The following is a 17,300-nucleotide window of genomic DNA, read 5'->3' as shown; positions in this document are numbered from 1 at the left end:
AAAGATGGGATTAGTAGAGACATATTCAGATTTTTAATTGTGATGACTCCCTAAAGATTCAGTATGATTTCATATTTATAATGAACAATGAAGTTTTTAATCAAAATTCTGTGGTTGAAAATCAGGCTTATCGACATTCTCCTCTCTGTGTGTCTCTATCAGTCTTTGTACGCACTTGCTCAGATTATACCAGATTTCTGGTCCTTAACATATGAAAGACAAAAATAAACCCTTCATCAAAAAAATATATTCCCATAGTGTCAACTGCTTACACATATTAGCTATTAGAAATATACCTAGAAAATTGAATATAGTCATATGCATGAAATAAGGCAAAGTATATTTCATGTAATCAAATTTAAAGAGTTACAGAATTGGATTAACAGAAGTAATAGTTTCACATGCATTTGTTTTCGGAATTGTTCTCAAGATTACCATAATTGAACATAAGATTGGAAACTTTGAGATATACAACACCATAAAATCCTAAAATTTACAGAGCATAAGTTTATGGTTGAATACAGTCTCTAAATAGGACTTAACAAAGAGCTAATGCAACTTCAGTTTCAGAGAAACCTAGGAACTACTTTTTCATTTCTTTCCTCTCTATACCTCCTCACCTCTTTCTTTCTTCTTTGGCTTCTTTTTATTCCCCTTTCCTTGCAAAGGAGCAGGTGGGGAGAGAATGGAATTGTCCAGTAAGTGAGTCTATTTTCACCACTGACATTTTTCAGACTGTGTTCTTAAATTGTAGTTCCCTAAAGAAAACTTACAGTCCTGTTTCATGAAGTCTGAGGAAGCTGGCCTCAGTGCTCAGCAAGTAAAATATACAACAAAAGAACAGATTACAGAAACTGTAGAATCATAGTGGCACACAGATGTAGATCAGAAGTGGACCACTGGGATCTTGTATAATGGCTTATTTTTTTCTTACAAGTTTTTCATAGAAAAGTCCTAATACAAAGAGCAGCAAACAGTAACCTTGTCAAATATGACTTAACAAGGAGAAACTAAACAAGTAGTTTTTAATAGTGACTTTTTGGGTAAAGAAGGTAGGAGAATGTTTTTCTCTGAGATGAAGTTTGAAGAATTGAAGAAAAAGATTAGCTAAGTACTTATAAGTGAAACTGTATTTAAAATTATTCATTATTTTAGTTGTTATTGGCTTTTCTTTCATTCCATAATCCAGAAATGAAGACAGATAACTTGGTTTTAAGTCAGGCTTGATCAGCTTTATTGGGAAATCTGATATTGAGAGAGAAAAATAACTAAAAGTAAGACAGCTTTAGCATAGCAGAACCAACTGGGCCATGAGTGTAGAAGAGAGCAGATTTAGATAGGCAAAGAGCTCTGGGATGTATTGGTGTTATCATGAAGTGGTGTGATAAGAAAGCTGCAAGATACACACAAAGATTAAAATAAGTTTTCTCAAGTTAGGAAGCCAGCAAATTTATATAATAAAACTATGATTACTAATGTTGAAAAATGTTCATAATATGTGTTCACGGATACAGAACCACCTGGTGATATGGTCCTGTTTTTACTTAAAAACAACTACAGATGCGTACATAGAAAATGTAGAGGAATTAAAATATTGTTTAATCAAATATTTAATATTAAATCAAAACATTTAGCATCATCGATGTTTAGCTTCAATTGATACAATTATGGCTGACTTTTTAATAAATCTCAGGGCTGCTTAAATGTTTCCTAAAAGATGTATTTTTAATGTAAATTTTAAGTATTTCTAAAGAATTGGAAAAATATTCAGTTGTCTGGAAATAAGCTTTTTAAAGCTAGGAGGAATTGTTTAAGATGGTCCAAAACAAGGTTCTTGTGTCTTGTTAGACTTTGTGACTTGAGAGTGATGCTTCAAATTAAAGGAAAACAAATTTTGGATAACATTCTTCACTCGTAGAGCATTGTATTAGAACAGAATTCTCCATTTCCCTTTTCATTAAACATTAATTTCAAATTATAGAAATTAATTCCTTGAAAATATTCTTTGTTTCATGTTTAGGATAGTTTCAGTGTGTTTCCAAAATTTTTCTGACTGTACTAGTTCTGCCATTTGGAGGCTAACATCACACATTTGGTTACATTATTGATAAGCCTCTGTCCTTGAAGTCTCTAGGGTGACATATGGTTGGTCTCGCCATTATTACAACCAGCTGTGGTTGGCCTATCATTCTGTATGAATCCAAGTAATTAGCTCTTTAGTTTAATGACAGTATTGGTTAATGGGTTTTTAGGTCCAAATTCTGCTGTTACAGTCGGTGGTACGTCTGGAGATGGAGCCTGGCCCGTATGTTTTAAGCATAAGCTGTGTGATTTCATTTCAAAATGATAGTTTAGAGAGTTTGAGGTAGGAAAACTAAATCTTCCTTTATCTTAAATTCCTTACTTTTAAGTGTTACATAAAGGTGATAAGTTATATATTTAACAGCAAAGCCACTCAAAGTTCTCTGATACAGCTATCCTGTGGGTGTGTTATATCTTATTCCAAATATTCACATGGAATGAAATGATAATTATTGGACATTGGATCAATCTTTTATGTGCTGGGCGATACACTGAGTCATTTGAATGCAGTGAGACATCTCTATTCCTTGTAATTTCTGAGGACTTAGCGAATGGGGAGGATGCTTTCCTGGGAGTCCTGGAAGGTCAGGGTCTGACTCGGCTTCCTAGTTGTGGCCTCTCCCTGAGCCTCAGTTTCTTTGTCCTAGAATGAGGGCTTTGCCTCAGATGATTCCAGTGGTTCCCTCTGCTCTGAACTGGTTACTAACTTTCTGGAAAGGGGCTCTGAGAGGAAAGCCCAGGATACAAAGAGAATGAAATGTCTTGAACCAACGCTACAAACTAAGCGTTGAGCTGCATTGGTTTCAGGGGCTGTGCTTCAGTGCCTTTTTACTTGTATCCTGGAAAAGGAAATATTTGCTTGAATATAGAAGAGACTATAGACTAGTAGAAGTTTGCAAGAGGCAGAGTTCTGTCAAAACATTAAAAAACTAATAACAGTTGAGACATCTAAAATAGTCAATGGGATGCTGTGGGAGAGAAAAAATTTTCCATTGTTGTGAGAAAGAAACTGCATCGATAATTTTATGACCCTTCGAGGTACAGAGGCTAGAGGGGAATATTCTGAACACACAGGCATCCACGGAGTAATGTCATGAGCCCTTTTTGAAACAATGAGAGGAAAAACTCCACAAAGAAATGACTGTAAAAACTGCTAGAAAAGAACTGATTGTGAGCAGCTGATGTATGTACTTCTAGAACTAAATCTAAAATAAATATGTAAATTAGTGTAATAGACTATAACATAAAAATATAATATCCTGGCAACAGAGAAACAAAACAACTGGCAAAGATTAGAAAGGCACAACTGAAAGAAGTCTGTGCAGGTAATAAGTAACCTGACTGCTTTCTTCTCAGTCTCTGGGGTTTAACTTTGACAATCAAATTACAGATGTATATGTGTTTAAGAGTACAAATAAAGATATCTAGAAAGCTACTGTTATTATCTAACATTGCTGAAGAATAGGAAGAAACAGAATAAATGTGCTGTATTTCCTAACTACTAATAGAGAAATAATAAATATTCTAAAGATAAAAATGCTCTAGATTATTATATGAAGTTGTTATGTAAAATGACTTCGCCCCCTGATAAATATTTCTAAAAATTACAGATACTAAACAAGGAAAACCAATTATACAATGAAAGACTTTTTGAAAACATCTAACAGAAAACTCTAAAATACTATGACAGAATATCTTTTTCATCTTTTATATCAATAAAAATAAAGACATACACTTATCTCTTTAAAATGAAATATTTTCAGATTGGGTCACAGTGCAAAATCCAATTCTAAGTGTATACAAGGATACAACCAAAACCAAGTCATTCAAAAATTGAAAATGAAAAGATAAGCAAAGATATACGAGACCAGTACAACCTAAAAAACAGGGAGTTAAAAATGTTGATGTCAAGGGGCCGGGGATTTAGCTCAGTGGTCCCGCTGCCTGCCTTGCAAGGACAAGGACCCGAGTTCAATCCCTGCTACTACACACACACAAAAAAATGTTTATGTCAAAAAGATGAAATCTAGGTTCAAAATGTGTTAAGTAAGAGAAAAGAGGGACACTATAATGAGTGGTGTTGATAAAGTACATGATGAGAGTACACAGTCATGAATAAATAATAGCTTTGTGAACTGCCTTAACTGCTTGTCAAACAGATAGATTTAACTTCCAACAATATCCCAAGAAATAGAAATTGTCTATTCTTGATGTGTGAAATACGTCCAAAAAGTCATAGCTATATTAATGTCTAAAATTTATTTTGAAATTTAGCTTTCCATACAAGTATTTCTGCTGGCCATGGTGGCAAACACCAATAATCCCAGCTGCTTGGGAGGCAGGAGACAAAGGAGTATGAGGTAAAGCGCATGTGGCCATCTTAGCAAGAGCCTATGTCAAAATAAAAAAGGGCTGGTGTATGGTTCAGAAGTAGAGAGTGCACCTAGGTTCAATCCTCAGTACCACACCTCCACAAGTAGGGTTACTTAGTAACCAGAAAACTCATTTTGCCTTGTTGTTGTCAGCAAAAAGAGGTTAGGAGTTGCTTCTCTTTTTGGAAAAAAAAAAAAAAAAAAAGACAGCAAGCTTCCATGAAGGTTATAAATGTATACGTAAAATTTATTTTTTTAATAAAAGTGAGATGGTAGGGGAAGGGTAATAAGGGAAAAGAAAAAATGTGAGAAAATGAAAAGATGGAAATAAAGAGGTTGTAATTGGGGAGGGGTGAAGGGAGGGCAGGGACAAGGGGAAAAAATGAGAACCAAGACCTGTCATGTAGAGGTACAAGATCCTAACAATGAATGTAACTGTACTGTATCCCTAAAATGTACCAATAAACCAAATTAAAAAGAAAAAAAAATTTTTAAAGTGCAAGGTTCAGGCTCCTCCCACCCCAAACAGGTATACTTAACAGCAGGATATAATGTCATAGCTTTTGCACTCAAGAGGTTTCTGCTGAGCAAAAATTCTCATCCAGTTTAAGAATGAAGATTATAATAATTTCCCTATCCTCCACCCAGCAGGACTCTTGCCTTCACTTTTCAGACTGCTAAATTCCATAAAAAACAACCAGGTAAGGAGGTCCTGGTAACACAATACGGTCCTATTAACTCATCTTAGAATGCAAAGCCGCTTACTTTCCCAAGTGAAACGGAATGCGGTTGAGTTGCCTCTCTAATGCAATACCTATTTGTAACAAATGCACAATGGTTTATGATGGCAAACCTTGTAGAGCATGAAAAATTATGAAGGGAAAAGCTTATTTCTTGTGACCTAAAACTATGAACAGATGTCATCTCTGTTGGCATGCAACACTCCAACTGAAAGGGGAAAATATTCAAAAATGAAAATTTAATATATTGTCCTTTATGATGTATTACTTCAGAAAAAATTTAATGGAGCTATTATATTTTCTAATAGCATTTTTCCTAGATAGTACAGTCTTTCTAATTTACATACACTTTCTCCATTTTAATTTCTTTCTCCCTACGAGCTCTCAACCACGTGAGCCCAGCTTCCCTTACATGGTTTGAGAAAGTAAAGATAGCTCAGATTTCATCTTTTGCCTACTGCCGCTAGGACACTTACTCTGTATAAAGGAAACAAACTGCGGAATCCACACATTACTACAAAGCAGGCCGCTTGGACATCGGTCTTCCCTCTGAATAAGGGCGTTCTGGCTGTCAGTCCCAAGACTCTGGCTGAGGTCACATGGAGGAGTGGAGCGGGAGCGTCCTGTCTCCACACCTGCAGTCCCTTGGCTGCTCTTCTGTGGTGAGTAGCGGACCCCTGCCCTGCCCCAGGACGTTGCATGTCCTGTGTCTGCCCCGCACTGCTGGCTGTAGTGACTGAGTTTCTTATCAGGAGGGATAGCTCAGGATGAACTTTATAAACGGCACCGTTGATACGTGTTCTTGTCTAAGATGTAAAACTTTTATGCATTGTGCAGTGTTCTCAGATGAGGCTCCAGATCAGTCCCTGGATACATTAGAATTCAGTGGCTATTTATGTTTTCATGCCTGCAGCAAGACAAATACAAGTGGTTAATAACTATTATATGCCAGTGTATTCCTCGAACTTGAGGTGCATTATTGAATAAAACAGACCCAAAAAATCTATTTCCATAACAGTCTGTTGGGGTATGATAGAAAATATAAGAAAGAATTACAACAAGCATGTAAGTGAATTATGTAGTATCAAAAGGTATAAAACAGAAGTAACATAAACAAGAGATCAAATGGATAAGGCACAATAGAATGGCTGTGGGAAATGGGATCAGACCTAGTACTGTTTGCACTGGCTCTCTGGCAAATGCTTTCTGTGTTCAGTCTGGTTGTCTTGAAATCAGAAAATGTGAATTGGATTCCAAGTGCAGTCATTACTAAATGGCTGCCATGAAGGTTTCCTTTGTTTAGTGATAAGCTGCTATATGTTAATATTCACACTTCCAGTTTTTACCCGAGTTTTCCCCCATTGCAGCAACCAACTGCCTAGTCACCGGCTTTTTCTTTTACCTTACAGTCTATTCCTTTGCTTGATTACAAGTTTATCTAGTGGACAGCTATTCTCCAAGAAGCTTCCAAAGAGGACTTCCAAAGAGGTCAGACAGTGAAGAACATTAATTTGAAATTTCTTGCTTTTTTCTGGTAGCTCAAAACTCATGGAATAATTTTAAATTATAATGACTGTAATTCCTTCCAGTGGTGTTAAGCAACACCTTATTAGTTCAAAGTGATCCAAAGATCAGCTAGGATTATGTGAACTTCAAAAGCATCTAGTTATGCAACTGTTGGGCAGAATTCTCACTTTCTCCTCAAAAACATAAGAATTATTGTCTAAATTTGAATACATGTTTTTAAAAATGACTTACTTTCATCTCCGATTAGTTTCCTTTTAGAAGACCTCTTCAAGAATTATTTGCATTTGATTACTGTTTACTTCGCTGCCATTGCTGACCAAGTTCGTTTACTTTATAGGTGGAAACTGCCTCCTGGGGAAAATATTTTGTTCAGGAATTATCTCTTCAAGAATTATTTGCATTTGATTACTGTTTACTTCGCTGCCATTGCTGTGTGAAGTGGGAGTGATCTGAGAAATCTAGACCAAGTTCGTTTACTTTATAGGTGGAAACTGCCTCCTGGGGAAAATATTTTGTTCAGGAATTGATGATATGTTCAGGTTCAGGAGTCCATTGCTGGGAAAAATGGGACAGAGGTCCAGTCTTGTGCCCCCAGCCCTGCCCACCTCCGCTACGGGAGATGTTCACTGCCTACCACCAAAGTGATGCTCCCCTAAAAACAAAGAAAATGGCCCAGCTCTTTACATTTCACAAAGTGATTTGATTAGTGAATACGCCTATGCTCCCAGACTTTTTATTTTTGTTTGTTTGTTTGATTTAGTGGTACTGGACGTTGAACTTGGGGCCTTCACAGTGAGCTATACCCACAACCCCCATACCTCCTTTTTTCTTGAGACAAAGTCTTGCTAAGTTATTACAGGGCCCAGCTTGCAATTCTCCTGACTCAGCCTCCCAGGGTGCTGAGAATCCAGACACGTGCCATGACATCCACTCCAGAAAGCATTTAATAACCTCTGTGCAGTACTGACATCTCACTTTTTATGAAAATGATCCTTTGAGATTTTTTTCTTCAAAAACTAAATGAAAATTTCAGAAAGCTGTGAAATTACTTACCTATTACTGTGTATGGCTCAAATGAAATACAACTCTGTTATTTTCTGATGACTTATGGGAGTAGAAAATTAGCAAAGTGCTGAATTTAGAAAACAATTTAAGTAACATCTGTGGACTGTATTCCTCAGAGCTCCTAGGAAATGATACAGAGTCATGAACGCTCCCAGAACCCTCATAAGGGAAAATTATATAACTCACTGGAAAATAATTTCAGTAGATTTAATAGAACAGAGAAATAATGTATTCAAAACACAAAGAAAAGTATAAAGACTGCTGAGACTAGGAAATTTCATGTGCAAAAAAGTAAATATAGCATTATCAATTTATTTTCAAAGACAGTTTTTAGTTTGAGCATTATGATATGTCCTAAAATACTGTATATTTTATACAGTGTCTTATAAATGGATTCAAATTTTCCTTGAAATGAAGGGTATAAATGTAGCTTTATCCAAGTGAAAAATTGAGGTTTCATGAGTAAAATAGAATTTTCATGGGTATTTCCAGGCATGCTATTTATTAAGCCAATATATTATACATTTTAAGTAAATTTAAAAGTATGAATAATATTAGGCACAGGGCTCCAAATGATTGATGAGAATGATTATGGAAAACAGCTGTAAACACCCAAGGTCCAAAAGACTTAATGAGCACTTTGTGAACTTTTCAAGGTTTTATGGTTCTGATAGTAAAGGAAGAAAAATAAAAATAACTTTCCCAGTTTTGCTTCTTCTATTGTACATCTGTAAATCCTGCAAGACTGTAAGTCTAGGAAGTTAAAAAATAGATCTTCTGTTTGTTTCTTTATCCTTGGCATTGTTCACTTAATATCTTCCATTAATAACTAAAATAAATGGAAAATTATCATTTAGACCATATCTGATTCATATTAATGTGAAGGCTGTTCACATTCTAGCATTATGCTCATTAGGCTAATTGTTTATTATTTTCAGTAATAACTAAAAATAAGTTTACGAATATACAGTGCTAAAGTATATCAGATTTCCAATTATAGAAAGGCTATGAAAACAGCTACTTTATGTTTATTTTTGATGGATTGAATTCATTTTGTCTGAGGCCTATAGTCACATCCTTGGACATTTCTATCCTTCTTTCCCCTCTCCCCTTTCCCCTATGAGTATGGATGTGCTTTAGAAGGCAACAACATTTCTTTTGCATATTTTCCCCCAAAGGAACTTTTTCCTCTGGTTTTTGATCACGCCATACACGGTGGTCCTCTGCTCGGCAAGCAGACTGGTGGGCCACGCGTCCCCTCTGTCTACGCCTGCATGGCTCAGGAGTGCCTCCTCCTGCCGCCCGGCTGGGAGACATTGCTCATGCCTTTCACTGTCTCTTCACGCATTATGTAAATTGGAAAGAATAAAAATAATGTGCCTGGAAGTATGGCGTGACAGACAATATAATGTAATATAATATCCAAATACTTATGAGGTAGAAACGGTGCCTGGGGGAACCACATTCATTGTGAATGAGTATTTGCATTTCCACCTTTTTGTGTAATTTAGACTTGCCGGATAAATCATTCTCTATGAAAAGTAGAATTGTTTTAAAAATATTCTATTTACCACTCAAAGGGTAACAAAGAAATACTTAATGCAGTTTCAGTCTTTTGGGAGACATAAAATACAGAAGCATAAGAAGTCAGCTCACACAAAAGTTAATAATAAACAGAAATTTCTGTGTGGATTGACATAGCCATTATAAATTCTCCTTTTACATTTTTATGTAAATAAATTTGGTGCATGTAAAGGCTACACAAAAAATTAGGCACCACAGAAAAGCATTATTCTTTTTTGCTAGCAAGAATATATTTCCTAGTGATTTACCTTTGGACAAAGGACTGTTAAGTGCTTGATTCACATCAGAGATTAAATATTACAACTCTCACACTAGGGCAAAGAAATGCACTGCTATTCTCACTGTTCACACTGTTAAATCCCAGCTCACCCCTAGCATATTAGGAAATCACAGCTGTCCTTCAGAATTTCATACCACTGATGAGGTTAGTATCCTTTCAACTAAGGTTTCCTCTTCTCCAATGGAAGCTTAATTTTTAACATTGAGATTTGTGGTATTATTTAGTTTTGAAAGAAAATTATGCATAACCATATATATGTTTGGGTAAATGTTGAACACATTTGTCTCTGAAGCCAGAATGGCTTAGTTGTTTATATAACAAAATGAAAAATAATTAAGAATATAAACTCTGGAATCGGAATGCCTAAATTGACATCTTCTGCAACTTACTAGCTGTGGGACTTGAGAACCTTCAGTATGCTAAGTTTTAATTCCTTCTTCTGTAAAACGCAGATGGTAATACTGCCAGCATTTTAGGACCATTGGAATTGTATAAGTTGATTCATGTAAAGTTCTTTGTAAGTCTCAGTAAATATAGTCTGCCCTGATTTTTATTATTCCATGCGCCTTTTCTTTTCAGACATGAAATCTCTTCATGCAGCACTAAACTCTGATTGCTCCTTTATTCCCATTATTTCCATTAACTTGAAAAAGAGACTGTGTATAACTGTACATACTTATCTAACTGTACAGTACTTACGTGTGTGTGTGTAAGTATATAGAAAGTGAAAATATTCAAATGATGTTTAACAGAAAAATTTCCTTCTCGAGAGAATGGCTGCTTTAAACCTGCAGCTTTGGACTAGGATTTAATTAACAACCTAATGTCTCTGGCATCATAACCACATAAAAGGTCTGGCAAGATGTGTGAACCTAGGCACATGGGCATGGTTGGCAAGGCCTCTGAATCGAAACCTAATCCACCTAACAAGTTGTTTTATCAAAATATTGCGTGGAAAAGATTGTGTCTTATCGCGTGGTGCTCGGCTCTTGCTGAAGGCCCTGGCCGGTGGAGAATGTGGTCAGCACCAGCAGTATGCGGCAGGACGCTGAGTCCCTCCAGACCTTCCAGCAGCTGGCGTGAGTTAGGCGTCACGACACTGGACAGATGTCCACCAGTCTGTAACCCCGAGAAGAGCTCCGTGGAGCGGTGCTGGAGTCAGCTCTGCAGCAGCAGCAGAAAATCGGCCTTCGAGAAGTGGCCCGGCATCCCCACCTTCTGCTGCCTGGTCCTCACCTGACCTCGCCTCTCTCGGCTGAGAACCACGCACACTCCCAAATCCAGGAAGTGCTTCCTTAGGAGCACCGCATTTTGGCACTAGCCAGCCTGCACGCATTAGCCGATTCTCCAGTTCACTCTTGTCAACTTCCTGTAGAGAACATGACCCAGGATGTGAGGTGACAGACTGTAAGTGGGTCTGCCTTGTGCCAACATACTGATGAGTGGGGTTGTCTTAGCGAAGATCAGAACTACCAGTGGAGTGCTGCTGGGTCAGCATTACTAGGAGGGTCTCTACATTGTAAAAAATAAATAAATAGCATCTGTGCTGTAACTGGAGGTACATCCAGTGTTGATAGTCTGGTTTTATCTGTGTATTGTTTCATTGGGCTCTGTCAGATTGCTGCACAGAGACTGCTGGAAGTTAGCGGGTCACACGGTTTCATACGTGATTTGATTTGCTTCCAGGTCTGTCCATGGCATTCAGCTTTATTTGTTAACCTAACCAGACATTATTTATTAATGAGTTCTTCATGCTTTATTAAGCCTAATGTCAAAACGCCTCTGTGGGACCCTAGTCAGCATGTTTTCCCTTTGTGGAAGGACTTGCAAAGAACATGAAAAGTTATGCAGCAATCCTCTAGTTGAAGCACAACAGACACCAGATTAAGTGTTCTTGATCCTGTCAGAATCTCTGTGAAAGGTCTAAATCTGATGCAATGTAGAACTGAAATTAAAGAATACCCTCTCTCGGATTCCAGTGATTAGGTCCTTCCAAAACAAAGCACAGCCTATGTGGCCCCAGGAGACAGATGTCTTCTTCTCTGGGTCAGAGCTACCAAGTTCAGAGGAGGGAAAGTACAGAAGCAGACTGAACAGCAGTAGGAAGGAGGGCTAAGCTCATGCAGAATCATGAAAGTAAAATAACAAAGGAAACTGAATTTAAGAGGAATGGGCACTGTCTTAGTCACTTTCCTATTGCTGAGACAAAACACCCAGCACCCGTAACTTAAAGGAAGAGAGGTTTATGGCTCAGGGTTTTAATGGATTCAATCCCCTAGTAGTTGGCTGGCTCCAAAGTAGAAACAACCTGGCAGAAGGATGCGGTGGAGGAAAATTGCTCCTCCCATGGCAGCCAGGAAGCAGACAGACAAGGGAAGAGGTGTGTAAGAGCGCACCCTTCCAAGCCAACATCCAGTCGCTTTCAGCCAGGCCACACCCCCAGGACACTCCCCATGAACTCTCCCATGGGTGGATCCACAGACAAATACGGAGCCCACATGACCCAATCTCCTCTCCAAAGCCCCACCTCTGAAGACACTGCACTTTGGGCCTTATTTCAGATCTCAACCATATCAGCACCATTCTGAGCTACGCTTGGATGTTGCAATAGGCAATGGTGGGAAAGAAGAATCCTGTTGACGTACAAAGACATAAAACCTTCAACTTGGGAGTCTCCTGGCTTCATGGGGAGTTCATATTCAGAAGTAGAGGAAGATCCATAGCCACAGGGAGATCCAGGCACTGCAAGTACTTGGTTTAGTGCATGATGGTGCCATAGGCTAAGGCACCCTCTCACACTTGCCAGTCATTGTAGGGAGAACCAGAAATGGAGCGAGCTGGGGTTCAGTGTCCCAAAGAAGAACACCATGCCATAGGGCAGAAAGCAAGGTGTGAGAAAGCTCAGTGGTCTGCAAGGGACAAGGACACCAGACTTCCACAGAACCTGAGGTCTGCTGCTTGTGAGCTCCAGTGATGCCAAGTGCGATTCTGTGGCTGGGGCTACCCCTTCTGCTTGTCACCAGGTCAGCTTAAAAGTCAGGGAGCCATGGGTGCTGTTCTGGGAACCAGGAGAAAGCAGTCTGACACAGCACATGCTGAGTTTTCCGTCCCATGATTTCTCCATCTTCCTGACTTTACTAACAACGTAAAGGCACTGTAGCCCACAACTCCATGTTTAACTCTGGATTTCCTTACTCTATTTTCTAAGTGCTCTGGCACGTTGCTAAGCAGTAATTATTGAGCTCCTATCATGTGCTAGACACTTTGGGGAACTGAAAATGTGCTGCGATGACAAATCTTACAGGAAGCCTACAGCACAGTGGTAATAGAAACCAATGAAAGAATGATACGAAATGAAAAGTTGTAATGGTCATGAGGGGAAAGGAAAGCCTGACAAACAGGTAGCACACCCTGGAGGAGACTAAGGAGACAGGATGATTGAGTGTCATGTGGGATCTTAAATCGAATCTTGGAACAGAAAACATACATTACTGGAAAAACATGATATCCAAGAAAACTTGAACTTAGTTAAAAGTATTGTGCATTTTTTTAAATTCCTTTGTTTTGATGATTATGTTATCAACATTGGAAGATGTTGGCTAAAAGGTATGAGAACTATGTAGCTTTTATTTAATTCACATTAAAAGCTTTTAATAATCCGTGCTGTAGGGAGGTGCAGATGGCTATCTTTAGATGTTCAGGAAGACAAAAAGCTGACCCCAGTTGGTGAGATAAAGTGAAGCTTCACAAAGAAGCAGTTAGAAATACAAGGATTAAAAATTTTAAAAATAAGGGTGAGTGGAGTCATTTAAAAGGAAAAAGGAGGGCTTCCCTCAGAAAGAAAAACGTCCTGTGGTCCAAGGAAGGACTTGGGTTGCAATTCCTAAGCAACGCCACGGACAGGAAGGAGCACAGAGGGAGGAGGGAGGTTAGCCAGCCCGCAGACTGAGTTCCTCGTGTCTGAGCAAGGTTGGACGTGGGCATGGTGGACACCGAGCTGTGGCAGACGCTGGGTGTGAAGGGAGGAGTCTGACGTGCCTCATCTGTGCAACAAGCAGCCTGGCACGGTCTCGGTGTTCCTGTGGAGGCTAGGACCCGTGATTTATACAGACAGAAGTGGAGACAGCTGTGCAGGAGAAAATATCCTGAACCCGAATGTGAGGAAGAAAACGGGGGGAGCGCCTGAGAATGCTTTCATCTGGGAAACAGAGGACAGGTACCTGGAAGAAAGGGACCTAGAATGAATCTGTACTGACTCATTGCCTTGGGAGCGTGAAGGGTGCTTGAAACATAGGCAAGACACATTCATTTAACTGCTTTCGTTTGAATTCTTGATAGAAATGAAACTGGTAGATATTTATTTGATGAAATTGCAAAGTAAACATGGCTAAATTAGGTTAATAATATGTTAAGTAATAGAACTCTCTAAACATAAAAACATTTCGCACCTAATTAGGGTGATTGTAAGAAAGAAATAACAAACGACGGCTGGCACTTTATTTTCCCCACCAGGACTCTAGAATATGCATGTCGCTGTCATGGCTTGGGGCTTAACATCACCATGAATCCCATATCTCCTGACTGAAGTCGAAGCTCCCTGTGGAACAGCTATTGTTACCATGACAACAGCTCTCCCAGCTCCCTACTCACCCTCAGTCAGTGTCCGCTGAGGGCCTGGTTCTCAGCGAACAGCTGAAGTGTCAACAAGCAGGGACTCCATTCACAAAACCCTCTGACCTGGTTTCTCAGGACACACCACAGCTCACACGGGGCCTGCCCAGAGTGCTGTGCGCTGGCTTCCAGTTGTCCCATCACTGCTCCCAGCGACAGTCTAATGATGCATTGCTCTACCGGGTTTCCTCTAAGTTGCAAAACCATGTGCGACACATACGGTGGGCACTTGTTCCTGAGGATATGTTTTCACACGCGTGAGGTTTTATCCCTTAGCAATCACTTTCGGCTATCTTTCAACGTTCCCAATGCCTTAAGCATTTTGAGTTCTGTTTGGTTTTTCTAGCATATTCTATTATGCCAAGTATTTTCTGTATCACTACAGCGTCATAAATAGAAACAATGTTTGGTCCCTCTGTATAATTCAGGAATCTGTTAATAAAAACTGGTTTTAGCACATTTTTCCTGATATAAAATTAAACACATGCCCTAGTAAATGAAATCTTAACAGACATGGAATAATTTTATGTATTCATGCAACTCAAAAACTCCTTAAGGCTATTAGAAAGAAAAGTTATTTATAAAAGCATCACATAAAATATTTGTAAAATTTTCTCAAATTTTATTACAAACAAGTTTTATATTTTTGTGTTAATTAGTACATATTTGCTTTACATAATGTTTACATTCCTTGTGAGGAGCCGTAAATGTACATAACATGTCTTAATTCTTTTTACTTCTGTGCATTTTCCTTCCTCCCTCCTTCTCCATCTCTGTCCTTCCTTCCTTTTGTAAAGGATCTATCTCCCTATTCATACTATCTTTTATTTTGCTCTATAATTTTTTTATATTTTGTGTTTCTCCTATAAGAGAAACTATGTGGTACTTAAGCTTGTGCATCTGATTTATTTCACTTAACATTATGGTCCCCAAGTGCATGTTTTCCTAAAAATTACTCAAATTTATCCTTCTTTATAGCAGAGTGGTGCTCTGTTGTATATAAACACCATATTTCCCTTATCCATTCTTCTTCTGAGGACATATATGCTGCTTTCAAGATCCAGCTATGATGAGTTGTGCTGCTATAAACATTGGGGTGAATGTACCACTGCAGTATGATGTCTTTAACTCTTCCGGGAGGGTGTCTAGGGAGGGGAATAACTGCATTGTGGGAATTCTTTTTTTAGTTTTTTGAGGACTCTCCATACTGATTTCCATAGTGGTTGTACTAGTTTACACTCATAACAACAATGTAGAAGGGATCCATGCAGATTTTCTAGCATTTGTTATTACTTGGTTTCTTGATGATTTCTCACTCCATTCTTTTTGGAGTTCCTTCTTGGTGTTGTTTTAATTTGCATTTCTCTCGTGGCCCTGATGTCGAGCATTTTTCAAGTATTTATGGGCCATAGAATGGGGTTTAAAGTACAGAGGGGTATGTGTTGAATTATTATTAGAAAAGCATTTTCAGTATTAATCTTAAGAACCAGTGGCTCCCTGAAAGTCAAATTTGGAGATTTCACGAATCTGAGAAGTAACTCACATAATAGAAGCTAGGGCTGAGACTAAGAAACATCTCCACTAGGTAGAAGACTGGGCCAAGTCTGGGAAAATAAAGTAAAATAAGAATCAACATAAAATCAACAAGCAAACAAACCTAAAAGGTGCATTAGAAGGAACTTGGAAAAAACACACAGGAGTCATCCTGGGCACTCATTTAACGCTAGTCTCGGTGTGAGCTGGAGAAGCAGTGTCATTCCCAGGAAGCTGAGACAGGCTAGTCCACGTCGTGGTAGGGGAGGGTCTAGAATGAAGATCGAGACAGCTGCTCTCACTCGAGGTGGCTCATACTCATGGCCACGCCTGAAGCAGCGCATTTTTCAAACAGCTGAATTGAACTGAGGCAAATACAAATTGTATTCAAGGTAGCACCCATCAGACTGTAAAAGGGATGAGGGGTAGATAGCCTGAAGGAAACAATGTCTAGCCTGAATCAGGTACAATATAGTAGACCAAACCTGTCTTTAGTATTGAAAATAGCCCTGAGGAATATACAATCCACACAAAGGACAGAACAACAAAAAGAGTAGAAAATACCAGGTACGAAATCTTGTCTTACTCTATGTAGGGATTTTGTAATCACTACAGCTAAAATGGCCAGCAGGTCGCAGGCTGTCCCTGAACTGGCAAAGGCGAGTTGCTGTCTATTGTGCCTGCCAAGTGACCCCTACCCAAATGTAATTATCTGAGGGATCCAAGACCCTCAAATCTAGATCTGAGAACTGCAGAAGTGGTCCAGATTTTAATCACTCATGGTCCTTGTTCTTGTGAATACATCAGAGGGTCCATTTGCCTTGCAGAAATGTAAACATCAGTTTAACTTGTACATAAGCCAGTTCATGCATCCCTTAATAACCCAGTGCTTTTCCTATTAATTCATGTTCACATTGCCATTGCATAAACTAAAGAAGGGCCAATAATTTTTTGTCCATCATTTTCTCAGTAACCAGAGCAGCCGCTCCAATAGCTAAAAGAAACTACAGTCCCTTAAGACATGAATTGTGATCACGGATCTGGTGAATGCATTTTTTGGTTCATATAATTGAAGTCCAAGACTTCCACAGGCTTTTGCTTTCAAATTATGTGATGAAAATGTGGAATTTACCTAGAGGGGTGTACAGATGAATGGAGCTGCACAATCACTTCTGCCTGTGGAATTTCTACTTCCTAATTTCAGTTTGTAATTACTACTGGTAATGAATGTTTTATCCAAACATTTTAGCAGCATTTCTACTTTATTCCATCTGGTCTGTTCACAATACAATATTGATGCTTTTGTCTTGAATGACATCAATTTTTCCATGCTGGTCTTTGACAGAAAAATCAAAAGCCATGAACAATCTACTGGGTATGATGCCTACTAGAACGATAGGCTTTGTGGATTCTTTTTTTTTTTTTTTTTTTTTTTTTTTTTTTTTG

At 38.6% G+C, this 17,300-nt stretch overlaps 1 protein-coding gene across 5 annotated transcripts in view; it reads left to right on the top strand.

Annotated features, from left to right (window-relative positions):
• Nucleotides 1-17,300, top strand: part of Hs3st5 (heparan sulfate-glucosamine 3-sulfotransferase 5) — a 250,082-nt gene that overhangs the window by 96,733 nt on the left and 136,049 nt on the right. For 2 of the 5 annotated variants that reach the window (XM_033763395.1, XM_033763394.1), the window contains exon 3: nucleotides 5,662-5,856. The exons of the other annotated variants lie outside the window; for them this stretch is intronic. The gene's annotated coding sequence lies outside the window, so the exon portion shown is untranslated. The remainder of the gene's footprint in view (nucleotides 1-5,661; nucleotides 5,857-17,300) is intronic. 5 annotated transcript variants of the gene reach the window in all.

Source organism: Fukomys damarensis, unplaced genomic scaffold (assembly GCF_012274545.1).
Source record: "Fukomys damarensis isolate Sample0158 unplaced genomic scaffold, DMR_v1.0_HiC HiC_scaffold_14, whole genome shotgun sequence".
Classification (NCBI taxonomy): domain Eukaryota; kingdom Metazoa; phylum Chordata; class Mammalia; order Rodentia; family Bathyergidae; genus Fukomys; species Fukomys damarensis.
Note: the sequence above shows the minus strand (reverse complement) of the source record. Positions and strands in the feature narration are given on the sequence as shown.